Genomic DNA, 12,226 nt, shown 5'->3' with positions numbered 1-12,226 from the left:
AATATACAAAGAAGTTTCAGAATAGTACCATGCTTCGTGTGCGGTAGAATATTGCTCTACAATAATTCGTTATTGTCTCTGTAGAAAGTGGAATATTTTATGTATATTTTTTTTAAGTACATGCTAGTTATACTAAGATTGCACAAGTTCTAACTTTTCATTCTTCAAGAAAAAATATTTAATTTCTTTCCTTTTCATACAAGAAATTAAGTCTGCTCTGCTTTTACATAATTTTATTATCTTTTTTACTTATTCAAAAGTACATTATTTTTGTATTATTTATTATTTTACTTCATTCTTATTAATATTTTATTTTGTATACATTACGAATGCAATAACAAGTAATGCAACTGCCTAAGCCTATACTCGTATCAACACTACTCTTGCACACGCCAGGCCACCTTGCATGTCTGCGCTCGCTGCCTAGGATATTTTAATTGATACAAACACGTCTAACAAATAGCTATTTGCTATGCAAATATTGACACACTCAAGGTTAAAATGTGTAAATACAACGTAGTACAGCAACAAATACCTCAATAGCAGTACAGAGCGTATGAGCAACATGTGAAAAGCACACGTAAATTACACGTTGCATAGATTGCCTATATGAACATATAGTATGTATATATATATATATAGTATATAGTACATATGTGAACTATACTTACGTATTGTATATAGATATGTATATATGTATATTTTAAATTTAGTTCGTAGTCAAGTGCGACACTTGTTTGCCGTGAATGAAAATGTGATGTAAATAAAAGGAGTGAAATTGAAATTAAAATGCCAGGCATGTACATATGGATATAAATATGTGTACTGTATATTTACTAGAATAAATCAATATTCAATAATTCAAATAAATATTCCACATAAACAAATTTGAATAAATACTAGTATTTAGTACTAGAACAAGCACCAAAGTCACAGGAAAGCTCAAACAAGTGTCTCTAAACAGCAGAGCAGAGCGCAAATGCTATTTGACCCTAAAAGCAATCACACAAATCACTAAAGCTATAAGCAAATACACAGAAGAATTAGTCAAAGTCTAAAACAAATCTGCAGTCACGTTGAAAGCATAATGTAAAACCGCCCACAATTTGAAAAGAGAAAACCGAAGGAGACAACAGAAACAGTCGTTTGTTTACAAATTGCGGACAATAAAATTAGTGACGCAACCGCAGGCCAAAAAGCGACTAAAGAAATACAATGCAAACCGCAGAGAAAAACGAAAAAAAAAGTTATGACCACATGAAAAATCCATATAAAATGCGAAGACAAATTGTCTTTTAATGCAGAGACATACATACATATTTATGTATGGACGACAAGCAAACTGCGGTAAACACAAGCCAAACACGGCACAAAACTCGGTCATAAACAAAAAGAAATATTAAAATGTATAATAGAAATGTAAAAGAATTATGTTTGTATGCGTGTAGGCCGCAATGCAAACGGCGTTGGCTTCAAAGAGAAAATAAAAAATTGTTGTAAAAAACAAAATAAATAAATAAATGCGAAAAATCTGTAGAAATTAAAATTAACGCCAGCATAAATACATACAAACATACATATATCGCGCCGTTTGGGCCACCGAGGGACACTGCCACCACCAAAAAGCAAGCAAAAGTTGCCTAAAAATAGCGTAGAGCTGCTACTAGTATGCTTAAGGCTGAGGCGATGCCGGAACAAAATTTTTTCAACAAAATTATTTGGTCACCGAAATAAAAGCGAAGCGCATTAAATTAAGTAATTAAAAGGAAAACAAAAATCTGTCTTAAATAAAAATAAAATTTCACAAAACTTAAAAAAAAAATTAATGAAAAGAAAGAATTGAAAAAAATGTAAAAAAAATATATAAAAATCTGAAATTATTGCAGCAATAAAACAGCGTTGAAAGTGACGCATCACAATAACAAAAACATAAAAAAAATAAAATCAAAACAATAAAAAAAATTAATAAAAAATTAAACAAGTGACTAACTTACCTTTCTTCTAGACCACTCGCACGCTTTGAATCACTTATCTTGTCCAAAAGTGTCAATATTACGCACAATGTTGCACGGAAAAACAACAGTTATAAATGAAAATAAACACAAAAACACTTTCAAGCTACTTGGCAGCCAGAAATTTTCTTATATTACTGTTAATGACGTATCTGGGCCAGCTCTGGCTATTTGGTTGTTGCTGCTTTTTGCACACCTTGCACTTTGTTGCAAATTTGTGAATTCGCGAAATCTCACACAAACAACACTTTCGTTGACAATGCAATGCGAAACACTCTCGCCAACACTTCGCTAACTTTTGTTGTTGTTATTTGAAAATATTTCTACTTTAATATTTCACACCGCGAATATAGTATTTTGCACTTTTTACTTGTTGACTATAATTTCTCGAGCGCTACCAAAGTCAAAACGTTGCTTTGGGTTTTGTCTGCCAATTTGTACTAAAACCGAAAACGTACCGTTTCGTTGCTTAAAAATCCAATCAAGAAGAAAAAGTCTAAACAAAACTCAGCAAACAACACTCAATCATTATGCACTCATCTGGCGCACATGTGAGTGAAAATGTATGTTGTAGCATAGAGTAACCGGCAAAAAAGTGCTCAAATTATTTCACTTTTTTTTGAAAAAATAATACACAGTCTACCGATCGAGGCGCTGTGTTATCAGAGACCGTATATTTTGAGTGAGTTTATCGGCAAATTTACGCTCTCACTGTGTTGTGTGAATGTGAGTGCGCACCGATGAGCGATCGAGCGCATCTCAAAATCACGCGCTCATTTTCGTGATTTATTTTTTTGTGCGCTCTTAACTGGAGCAAATTCGAGCCGCAAGTGCATAAATTATCTCGAATGCGCATTGATCGACAATGAATGGATCGCCGCTGGCAGCATCTTCACGACAGCGCAAGTATAGTGGGAGGGACAAGCTGACAGCTAGCCAACAACTAGGTGAATACCTTTTTTTATAATCTTAAAAAGAGCAACAAAAACCTATGAAATTTTTTAGTTGCAACTAAGTAATATAAATCGCGCGATCCGCTTAGACACTAAATGTGGGTGAAGCTGCGTTGGCAGCGGCGGCTGATATTTTTTTATAAACAATTTTTTTTTACCTTTGTTCAACAGCAAAAACCACAGCGCGCTCTAATTTGCGCGTGAGTAATAAATTCCGTTTACAATTATTTACGCGTTGGGGAGAAGCGACGTGTGGCGCGGCGCTCAACGTATGTCACTCATAAATAAATACTACTTAATAGCGTTGATGCTCTGGCGCTGGCGCTGGCGCTTTGCAATAGAATCGTTGACAGCGTGCATTTGTTGTATTGCATTTGTAGGTATGTATTTTCGAACGTATTTGTAGATTTTGATTTGTGCATATGTGCGCTTGACTGCCATGGATTCGTTGAATGCGCCCATAGATTCATACATCTTGATCACAAACACTGCTGATTAAAAAATTTGAAATATGCAACTCCTTAAAATAGTAAAATATTTAAAGATTAAAAATAAGTTATAGTCATTGAAATACACACGCAATTTATTTTTAAACTAAAAACGTAGATATTGCATTTTTCTGAATAAAGGAATTTAAATAAGACGACAAATGATTAGATGAAGGTATGTATACTCAATATATTGATATATGTATGTATACTTTGTGAGATATTGTTCTGGTTTCTAAGAAACTTGGCGAAAAAGTAATAAGAGAGGAAAAAATTGTATCTTGCCGCTTTTGTAATAGATGATGGATCGTGTCTGAACGCCAGAAGTAAATGAAGAATTTTGACATTTGACTATTTGACCTATCTATGGTCCATATTGTAGTTGAAACTTTATGTTGTTTACTTACTCAGGCTTTCATCGCTTTTATATGTCAATAAAAGGGCTTCCCGGAAAAAATATATTTAAATGTTAAATAATAGTTAATGTATTAGTGCTGCGATATGGAAAAAATCGAAATACAGTTAAACTTCCCTAACTCCACAAAAAAAAATCCACAAAAAAAATATCGAGTTAGTGAGACTTCGAGATATGGAATTTTGTATGAAATGTGACGCCTATTGCCAATTTAAGTGTTCAAGTTATGGAGAAATTCGATTTCTGCAAGTTCAACATATAATATTTTTAATGAGACCAATCTTAACTTACCCGGGCAACTCTTCTTTTATATATAAAATATACCTCGGATAGGAGCTCAACTGGACCAATTATTTGATTTGGTTAATAATATGACTGCGGCGCCACCTATTGTCATTATTTATATTTAGATGATAGTCTCAAAATTAAATTAAGTAGTTGTTGATAATAAAAATCCTAACGATCACAATATGAATACTATTTATCTTATATAGAATTTAAGTGTTTCTGTAACAGTTCGAAATATACTATTTTTTTATTTATACAAATAATCTACATAAATAAAATTTCGAAAAAATTCCCCTGAAGTCCTCCTCAAGCTCATACATACCAAAAAAAAAACTCACTTAAATCAGTATAAGTGATTATACCACAATAAAATCATCCAACTATGATAGTTGGGGCTTTCGCATTTTTATTTTTTAACAAGAGAATCAAGCTCAAGAGAGTGACAAATTGAAGGACAGATACCAATACTGTGTACTCTTAATACTCATTAATTTTTCGAATCTAAAAATGGTGGGCCCAAAGGCTTTCGATTCAATATTATGAATATTTAACATAGCGGAAGTAAATCTTTTCTATTTTATTTTATTTTTTCTCAAGAGATTTGATTTTTTCACGAAATTATTTCGCTTTATAATTGTACCAAGAAATCCGCCATTTTAAATTTTGAAAAACCGACACCGAGTTCGTAATCAGCGACCCCGAAAACTTAGTAACGAGCTTCAAGCGAATCCGATGATTTTTCAAAAAGCGTCCCTCATATTGGATCTGTCATTCTGAATTTTGAAAAACCGACCCCGACCCCGGAAACCTAGTAACGAGCTTCAACCGAATCCGATGATTTTTTTAAAATGTTGTCCGCCATATTGGTTTTCTGGAATTATTTCAAAACTCTCATCTAAGGTGCGCATAGTAAAATCCCGAGGTCATAACAAATATTTTTTTTTGTGTGGCTGTAAAATCTATAAAACAATCATTATTATTGAATACAACTAAATTGTAATGAATAACTTCAATAATTTACAATTCTCTAACTATTCGCTTGCCACTGCTAATATTTTCAACGCCATTGTAAGCGCATTGTGATCTATGAATCTGTCTTGTAAACAACATTTTGTTGAATGCACGTTTTTATATAATTACTCACATACATATTTTGTTTTACCTTTTTCGGTCAGCGATTAATACGTTTGCTGTTGTTGTGCTGATAAATCACCAATTCAATTTAATCTTGTCTACTTTATGAAGTTGTAACCATTTTTTCCATTTATGGATAATTGCACTGGCTGTCGTTTATTTATAGGAGCTCACATTTTTAAGCGATTAGGCAATATGAACAATTTGTTATGGAAGTATTAGTGTGAATTGTAGTTGTTTTTTTTTTGTGAACATCAACTGGTTTTAGGGCAAAGACAAATCTGTGTAGGCTATTTCGTTTACATTACAGGAAGTAGATTGTAGGTATGAAACGATTCCGATAGGTGGCGCAGGGTCGAATTACTACAAAAAACAGTAGTTATGATGTCATTTGACACACATTTCAGTTAAATTTTGATAAGGGAAAGTGTTGAAATTAATGTGTTCGAATATGATCCACTTTAATTCCGGAAACGTTCAATCGGTAACAATTCCACTGACAGAATTATGATTGATAAGGGAAATCATCTAGTTTTCGTAGAATACCTATAATTACTCGGTTAAAATATTAGGTATACAACTTTGCTTCCGCCATTTTTCAATAGATGTCTCTAGGGTCAAGCACTGGTCGATTAAATCGATGAAATCGTTTTATATCGTTCTTGGACATTTGTGTCAAAACTAACCCAACAAAATTTTGTAGAGATCTGTTTGCATCCCAAACTTATTCTCAACTGAAAATATCACTTTTTGAGCCGAATTCTCGACATTTGCGGGAAATTTTGCTTTTCTTTTTTAATTCCAAGAAAAGTGCGGCTGAGGCTCATCGAATGCTTTCGGATACATACGGTGAGGCTGTTCTAAGTGAAAAAAACCTTAAATTTACAAAAAACCGGCGGAAGCAAAGTTGTAGACGTAATATTATTCAATCTAATTGGATGAAAAATCATTAGGTTATGTCATACAATATCAAAATCTATTATAAAGTACAAATTTTGATCACATAATAATATTTTTTTATGTACACAATATATAACTATACAAAACTTCAGGTATTCTATAATTTTACAGAAGTATGTATGTATGTGCATTGCATTAATAATAATACAAAAAAACACTATAATTGTTATTTGCCTGAGCTTCAAGGTTAGTAAATCATTGAAATAATTTCGCAAAAACGCCCACAATAAAAATTGCAAACACTTTGATTTCCAAGAAAAAGTTGTAATAATTTGTGCCATACATATTATAAATATGAATAAATTCATCTATACATACACATGTTTACAAGTCGTACTACTGCTTCATTGCTGTTGTTGCACATACGCTGTGATACGAAAGTGATGACGTAATGTGGTGTCATGAACAAAAATGTCACACTACTAACCGCAAACCACCAGCTTATCAACGGGCCCACGCATATTCATTGTATACATACATAGCAACAATAACAACAAAAGCAGCAACAGCTTCAATCGTTTACATAATATGGAATATCTACAAATGACAACCAGCGCAGCAAACGAAAGTAACAACAACAACTCGAACACTACAAATGACGTGCATTGCAGACAACTATGTAAGTGCAATTGTTGCAGTGTTGCGGTCTGCTATTTGTGGGGACTGTATGTATGCGCTCGCGCTTGCCATCTTGTCGTCTTGGCGGTTATTCGCACGCCCACGCGGCTGACAAGTGCGAATGCAAATTATAATTGGCTGCTAGTGTACTATACTAGAAATGGACTGAGAGAGGCTATGAGACCGGCCAGCTTACAAATGTATGATTGATAAAGGCATGAGTGTATTTGAAACAAATGTGTTTGCCCTAATTGGCTTGGCATAATGCGACAGCGGCAACTGGCCGTAGATGCATACAGATCATTTTTAAGCTGCTCTGTTGGTGGGGGATTTGCGGGCGCCACGTAACAGGCGCACAGTTCGCGGAATTACGCTGAGAATTAATGAGTAGATTTTGCTGCGCGCTACAGTGATTTCCTTTTATCGCTTGTCTTAAATTGTTTTCAATTGTTTTTTTTTTTATCTTGCTTCGAAATTATCTCAGCGCGCTTAAAATAACCAATTGACGCAGCGCGCGGTAGACACTTACGTGCGTAAATATGTCGGAGCTCACATACCCAAGTGACAATAAATTCACTCATCGATTTACATGCATACATATTTAATTAAATCATATGTGAAAAAATTTTAGCACGAGACTCAGCTTGGTACTATGAAAAGCCCCAATTGGTAACTGCAATTTCTCTGCGTTAGAGAGTAGCGAATCGAACATACATATATTTTACTAGCTTTAACAGACTGGTAGCGCTGGAAAGGAACTATTGACAATCACACGAAAATTATATTTTAATTAGAGTTTGTTTTGGAAAGGAATCACATCAAAATGGTAACCCAGGGAACTACTGCAAGCATTCGATGATTGTACGTAAGAAATCTATTTCAGTCCGATGTATAGAACTATTCGTCCTTATAACCTTCCTAAACAAATAACAATTATTATATTTTGGACACTTCTCTCTCTTTTTTAGAGCATTACTTGCCTAATCGCTCGGCTATAATCGCTTAAAGCGGTTTCTACGCCAATTACTTCTATGTTGAAGCTATTTTGTTTTAAAATGATAACAAGAAACTCTTAAAAATAAGGATCAACAATGCCGTACGATGAATTATGACGTACCAACTTTGAACATTAGGCCAATTTTTGAGTTTTTACATTTAGTATGCAAATAATTTTTATAACTGGAATATGAAATATATTTTGTTTTTTATTTGGATCAGTTCATAGAAGAACTTTTTTCATTTAAATGGATTAAAAACGGAAAATTTGATTTTAGAGTGCCGTACGATGAAATATGACGCTGACTGTATATGTGGGATGGCCGATTAACTTGCCGAATAAAAACACCGCGTTTTATATAAAATGATTAATAACAACTTTATTCAAATTATCTAACTAATATGACCGCAATGAAATTATTGCACTGGCCGGTATATAAAGTAAAAAGATTAATAGCGATCACGTCCTCTGTGATCTGCCGTGGTCTTGCGTGGTCCGTGGTTGCCGGTGGTCTGTCTGTTTGTCTGTCCTTAATTCGTCTTCGTCCCTACTGTTTCGTATATATACTTGCCTAAAATTAATAATTTGTTACAGAACACTAACCGAAGGATAACGCTTTTGTCGAAATACTCTTCAATCACATAGCATGAAATTCGAACTACAAATCCGTTCAATTGGTAATCTTAGCTTCAATTGAAATATCTATCAACTCCTCTCAATTATATTCTCATAAGCATTAGGAACATTTATTGCATTGCCTGGACTTACCGATTAAAGAGTGGCTTTCATACTGTTATATTCCATGACATCAAACTGGCAGTGATACAATTTCGCTGTCATGAATGACAACAAGCTGTTCGCGACTGTCATTGCAACTGACATAATGAAAGACGCACATAATAATTGAAATGGAGAGGAGAAATACCACGAGTATACAAGTTTTCTTGTATACTTACTGGTATATATATTTTCATTGATTTCACAGTTGAAATTACACAGAAACTCAAAGCCTTTTCGCTATGGGGTTAATTGATCAATTAACCGGCCTTTGTTCGATTAAAGTGCTGATTTAGACAGACTTACCATAAAAATAACAATCTCATTTTGTCTACATTTATTTTTAATCGAATACAAATCGGATTGAAAATGTAATGCAACTCTGCGACTTTTTGTCCACGCTGTAAATTTGGCTATGTTTATTAATAAATTAGCAGTAATACGAGTCTACGGTAGATGTCGCTGCTGGAATTAATGGTTGTGGATCGATAAAATAATAATTAGGTGATGAATCTTATCAATTTCTTATGAAGAGCAAAAACAAAAATGTATAACAACTGATAATTAATCGAGTAGCCGGCAGTGTGAAGGACAAAAACTTGTTTCCCAATCATAATCTAATTGTAATAAATTAATTTGGCTGTGCGAAAAGGCTATTAGTCTATATCTTAAGGGGCTATACCAGTGTAACCGCGCGAGCGTTCGCTCTTTAGAACGCTGGCATTCAAAAACTATTCAAGATACGACCTTACCGCTTCCACTGAATATTTTTGAAAATGTACACTGTTGAATAAGCAAAAAATAAAAAAATCGTTTTTTTTTTTTTAAAGGCATACTGGTATAGCCCCTTAAAAACATTATTCACACAATTCTGACATGACAACAAATAGTTAAAACCTTAAACCTTGATATAAATAGTCAAGTAATATCATTTGCCATACTATTAAATAATCAATTTCGTAGAATGTAATGCAGCAGAAATTTTCCAACCGGGTGTTCATATTTTCACATACAAATATGAGACGTTCTGTTGCCATTTGAAAGGAAATTTCGACGAAAACTTGACGTATTGGCGCTGTGCTCAACCCACCGCCATTTAAGCCGTGCCCATCTCTGGAATTCCACTAATTACTCATGACGTGTCTGCCTTAAATCGATGTTTGTTTTAGATTCTCTGAACGCTTCAATTGCTCCAGTTCGCCATTTGAACGCCTCTTCCTCCAACACGGTCTCATTGCAACAGCAAATGATTCTGTCATCGCGTCATTCCTCGTCGATTCGTAAGCGCAGTGAACACGTGCTTCGCATTACACTTCATGCGAAGATTTATTATGTATCGGCAAAATATCATTTAGAGACTGTTGAGTGCTTTAATTTATGCTCGCTCGTCTCTTGTGTGTACGGTGGTGAGTAAAGACATATTGCGTTGATCTTCAGCGCTGCATGACTCAGCTTATAGATTTATCAATGAGACAAGCATCGTATAAATCTACTCTATGAATGAATAGCTACAACAATTGAGATTTATATGGTTCTTTAAATGTTTTATTGGACTAGATTGAGAATCAGTTTCCGCGTGCGTTTTAAAGTAATAATTTTTATTGCTTTACAATTGGATTATTTAATTTTTTGGATTGTCGATGGTGCATTGTATGTTTGGATTTATTATTTCTCTTATGTAAATATATGTAGTTGTTAAGAATGAGCTTCGGCTAGATAAACTGTATGAATTACAAAAGTAAATTTTCCGCGAGTCGATGTGTTCCTTGTTTGTAACTTCACATATTGAGATCGGGTCTATAAACTCTATAAAGTTTACGTTGTTGTTGGGAATAAATTAAGTCTTAGTTTAGTTCTAAATGAACTTCTGAAGTTAAAGAAAACTATGTCGGATCCAAAGGTCAAACTTACACATTTCTTTGAGCCTTTAGAATGACACATAGAGGTACCAAGAGAGAACAATAGTTAATAGTCAGAGTTCGAGTTCGATTCGACTTCGAATTAGAAAACCAATAACTTGCGGACACCGCTAGAGACTCGCACACAGTAATCAATTGGCTGCTTCTTGAAACAAACCCTATGAGAGGTACCATTAGCTTTATTACTTTATTATTAATCAAAGAAGGAAGCTAATGACATTGATTGGTCAGAATCGTGTCTATGTGAATATAGAAACGTATTTATAACTGTATTTTTTGTTCTTGAGTAATTTGGATCATAAGCGAGTAGAGAGATAAGTCTCACCAAATTGGTTTATTCAAATGTATGACTTCTCGAGAAGTAGATTATTATTCACCACTGCGCACTTCCGGTTATATATACCCATATCAGTTTCAAACTAATGACGAAATAAAAAGTAAAATCATGTATAACATTTAAAAACCCAAGTATTTTACCAAACCAGGGTTATAAATCCGTTGACTTTGCTTTCGAAACAAAGCCGGTTTTTCCTGAAATAGGTGCCTAAATAAATATTGTTTCAACTGATGACGAAGTAAAAATAAAAATTAAACCACATTAAAAAAAAACCAACCGGAAGAAGACGAAGAAATTAAATAAGTGCAATAATGCGCCAACAATAGTTCTAAGAAACCTACGTACGTATCAGAAAATGTGCTATAAATATAATATAATTTCAATAACAAGCGGAAGCATTGTTATTTCAGTGTATTAATACAAGTGAATTTGCGCACTTCTCCTGTATACTGGCCAAACTAAAAATATTCTGCATTACACACTTGTTTATTATTAGCGAAAAATATAGAATAATAAATGAAGAAAAAGAAAATATGGACATTCTAAACAAATTGCACGCAAGTGTACTCACATTTTCTAGACTCAATTATAGATTGTGTTAGTCAAACTCATTTTCAATGTGAAGGTCTTTTGGAAAATCATTTTGTATGACGAAAATAAAATTAAATTAGATAAACCAAAAAAAGTTTCGTAAGCACTGTTTCGAAAAATGTAAGAAATTTTGTATCAGAGCAAGTTCGATAAGTCTGTAAGTTTTTTTAATGTTCGCCTGGAAATTTTGTTAATAATACAAGTTGTATGATATATTTGAGGCTGAACAACTACTATTATTTTATTGGTGTTATTTGGAACGGATTACTAAATTACACGGTGTGTTGGATCAAAATACAATTCATTATCTATTATAGAAAACTCTGTAGAAAAATGTTGGCATGAGTATCCAGATGGCTACATTGACTTCGGTATGACCGCCTTACTTTCAGTTGTATTACATTGAATTTATCTCTCATTTATATGTATCATAAAAATCTTTCTTCTGAATATCGGCTAAGTACGCTCTTGAAATAATAGATCGCCTGATATCTATTATATAACACGTATCCCGCGGAGTAAATTTCGATGATATATTTAATAGTTACCAACATTTTTTTATACCTCCATATATCATCTACTTATAGTCTGTCGATCATTCCAAGGATTAACTCGAAGTTCTTTACATTTTTGGTTGACTTAAGGGTTCATCGCCATTTGTGCTGATATCATTATATCGGATTTGAATAAACTAAATCTTGACCTTGCAAATTAGATATTTGCATCAAGAAACACAT

The 12,226-nt window shown here is 33.6% G+C and overlaps 2 protein-coding genes across 2 annotated transcripts in view; one reads left to right on the top strand and one right to left on the bottom strand.

Annotated features, from left to right (window-relative positions):
- Nucleotides 1-2,466, bottom strand: part of Timp (tissue inhibitor of metalloproteinase) — a 44,980-nt gene extending 42,514 nt beyond the window's left edge. The window contains exon 1 of the mRNA XM_011187547.3: nt 1,995-2,466. The gene's annotated coding sequence lies outside the window, so the exon portion shown is untranslated. The remainder of the gene's footprint in view (nt 1-1,994) is intronic.
- Nucleotides 1-12,226, top strand: part of LOC105214238 (synapsin) — a 112,804-nt gene that overhangs the window by 82,262 nt on the left and 18,316 nt on the right. The window lies entirely within an intron of this gene.

Source organism: Zeugodacus cucurbitae, chromosome 2 (genome assembly GCF_028554725.1).
Source record: "Zeugodacus cucurbitae isolate PBARC_wt_2022May chromosome 2, idZeuCucr1.2, whole genome shotgun sequence".
In the NCBI taxonomy this organism is placed as follows: domain Eukaryota; kingdom Metazoa; phylum Arthropoda; class Insecta; order Diptera; family Tephritidae; genus Zeugodacus; species Zeugodacus cucurbitae.
Note: the sequence above shows the minus strand (reverse complement) of the source record. Positions and strands in the feature narration are given on the sequence as shown.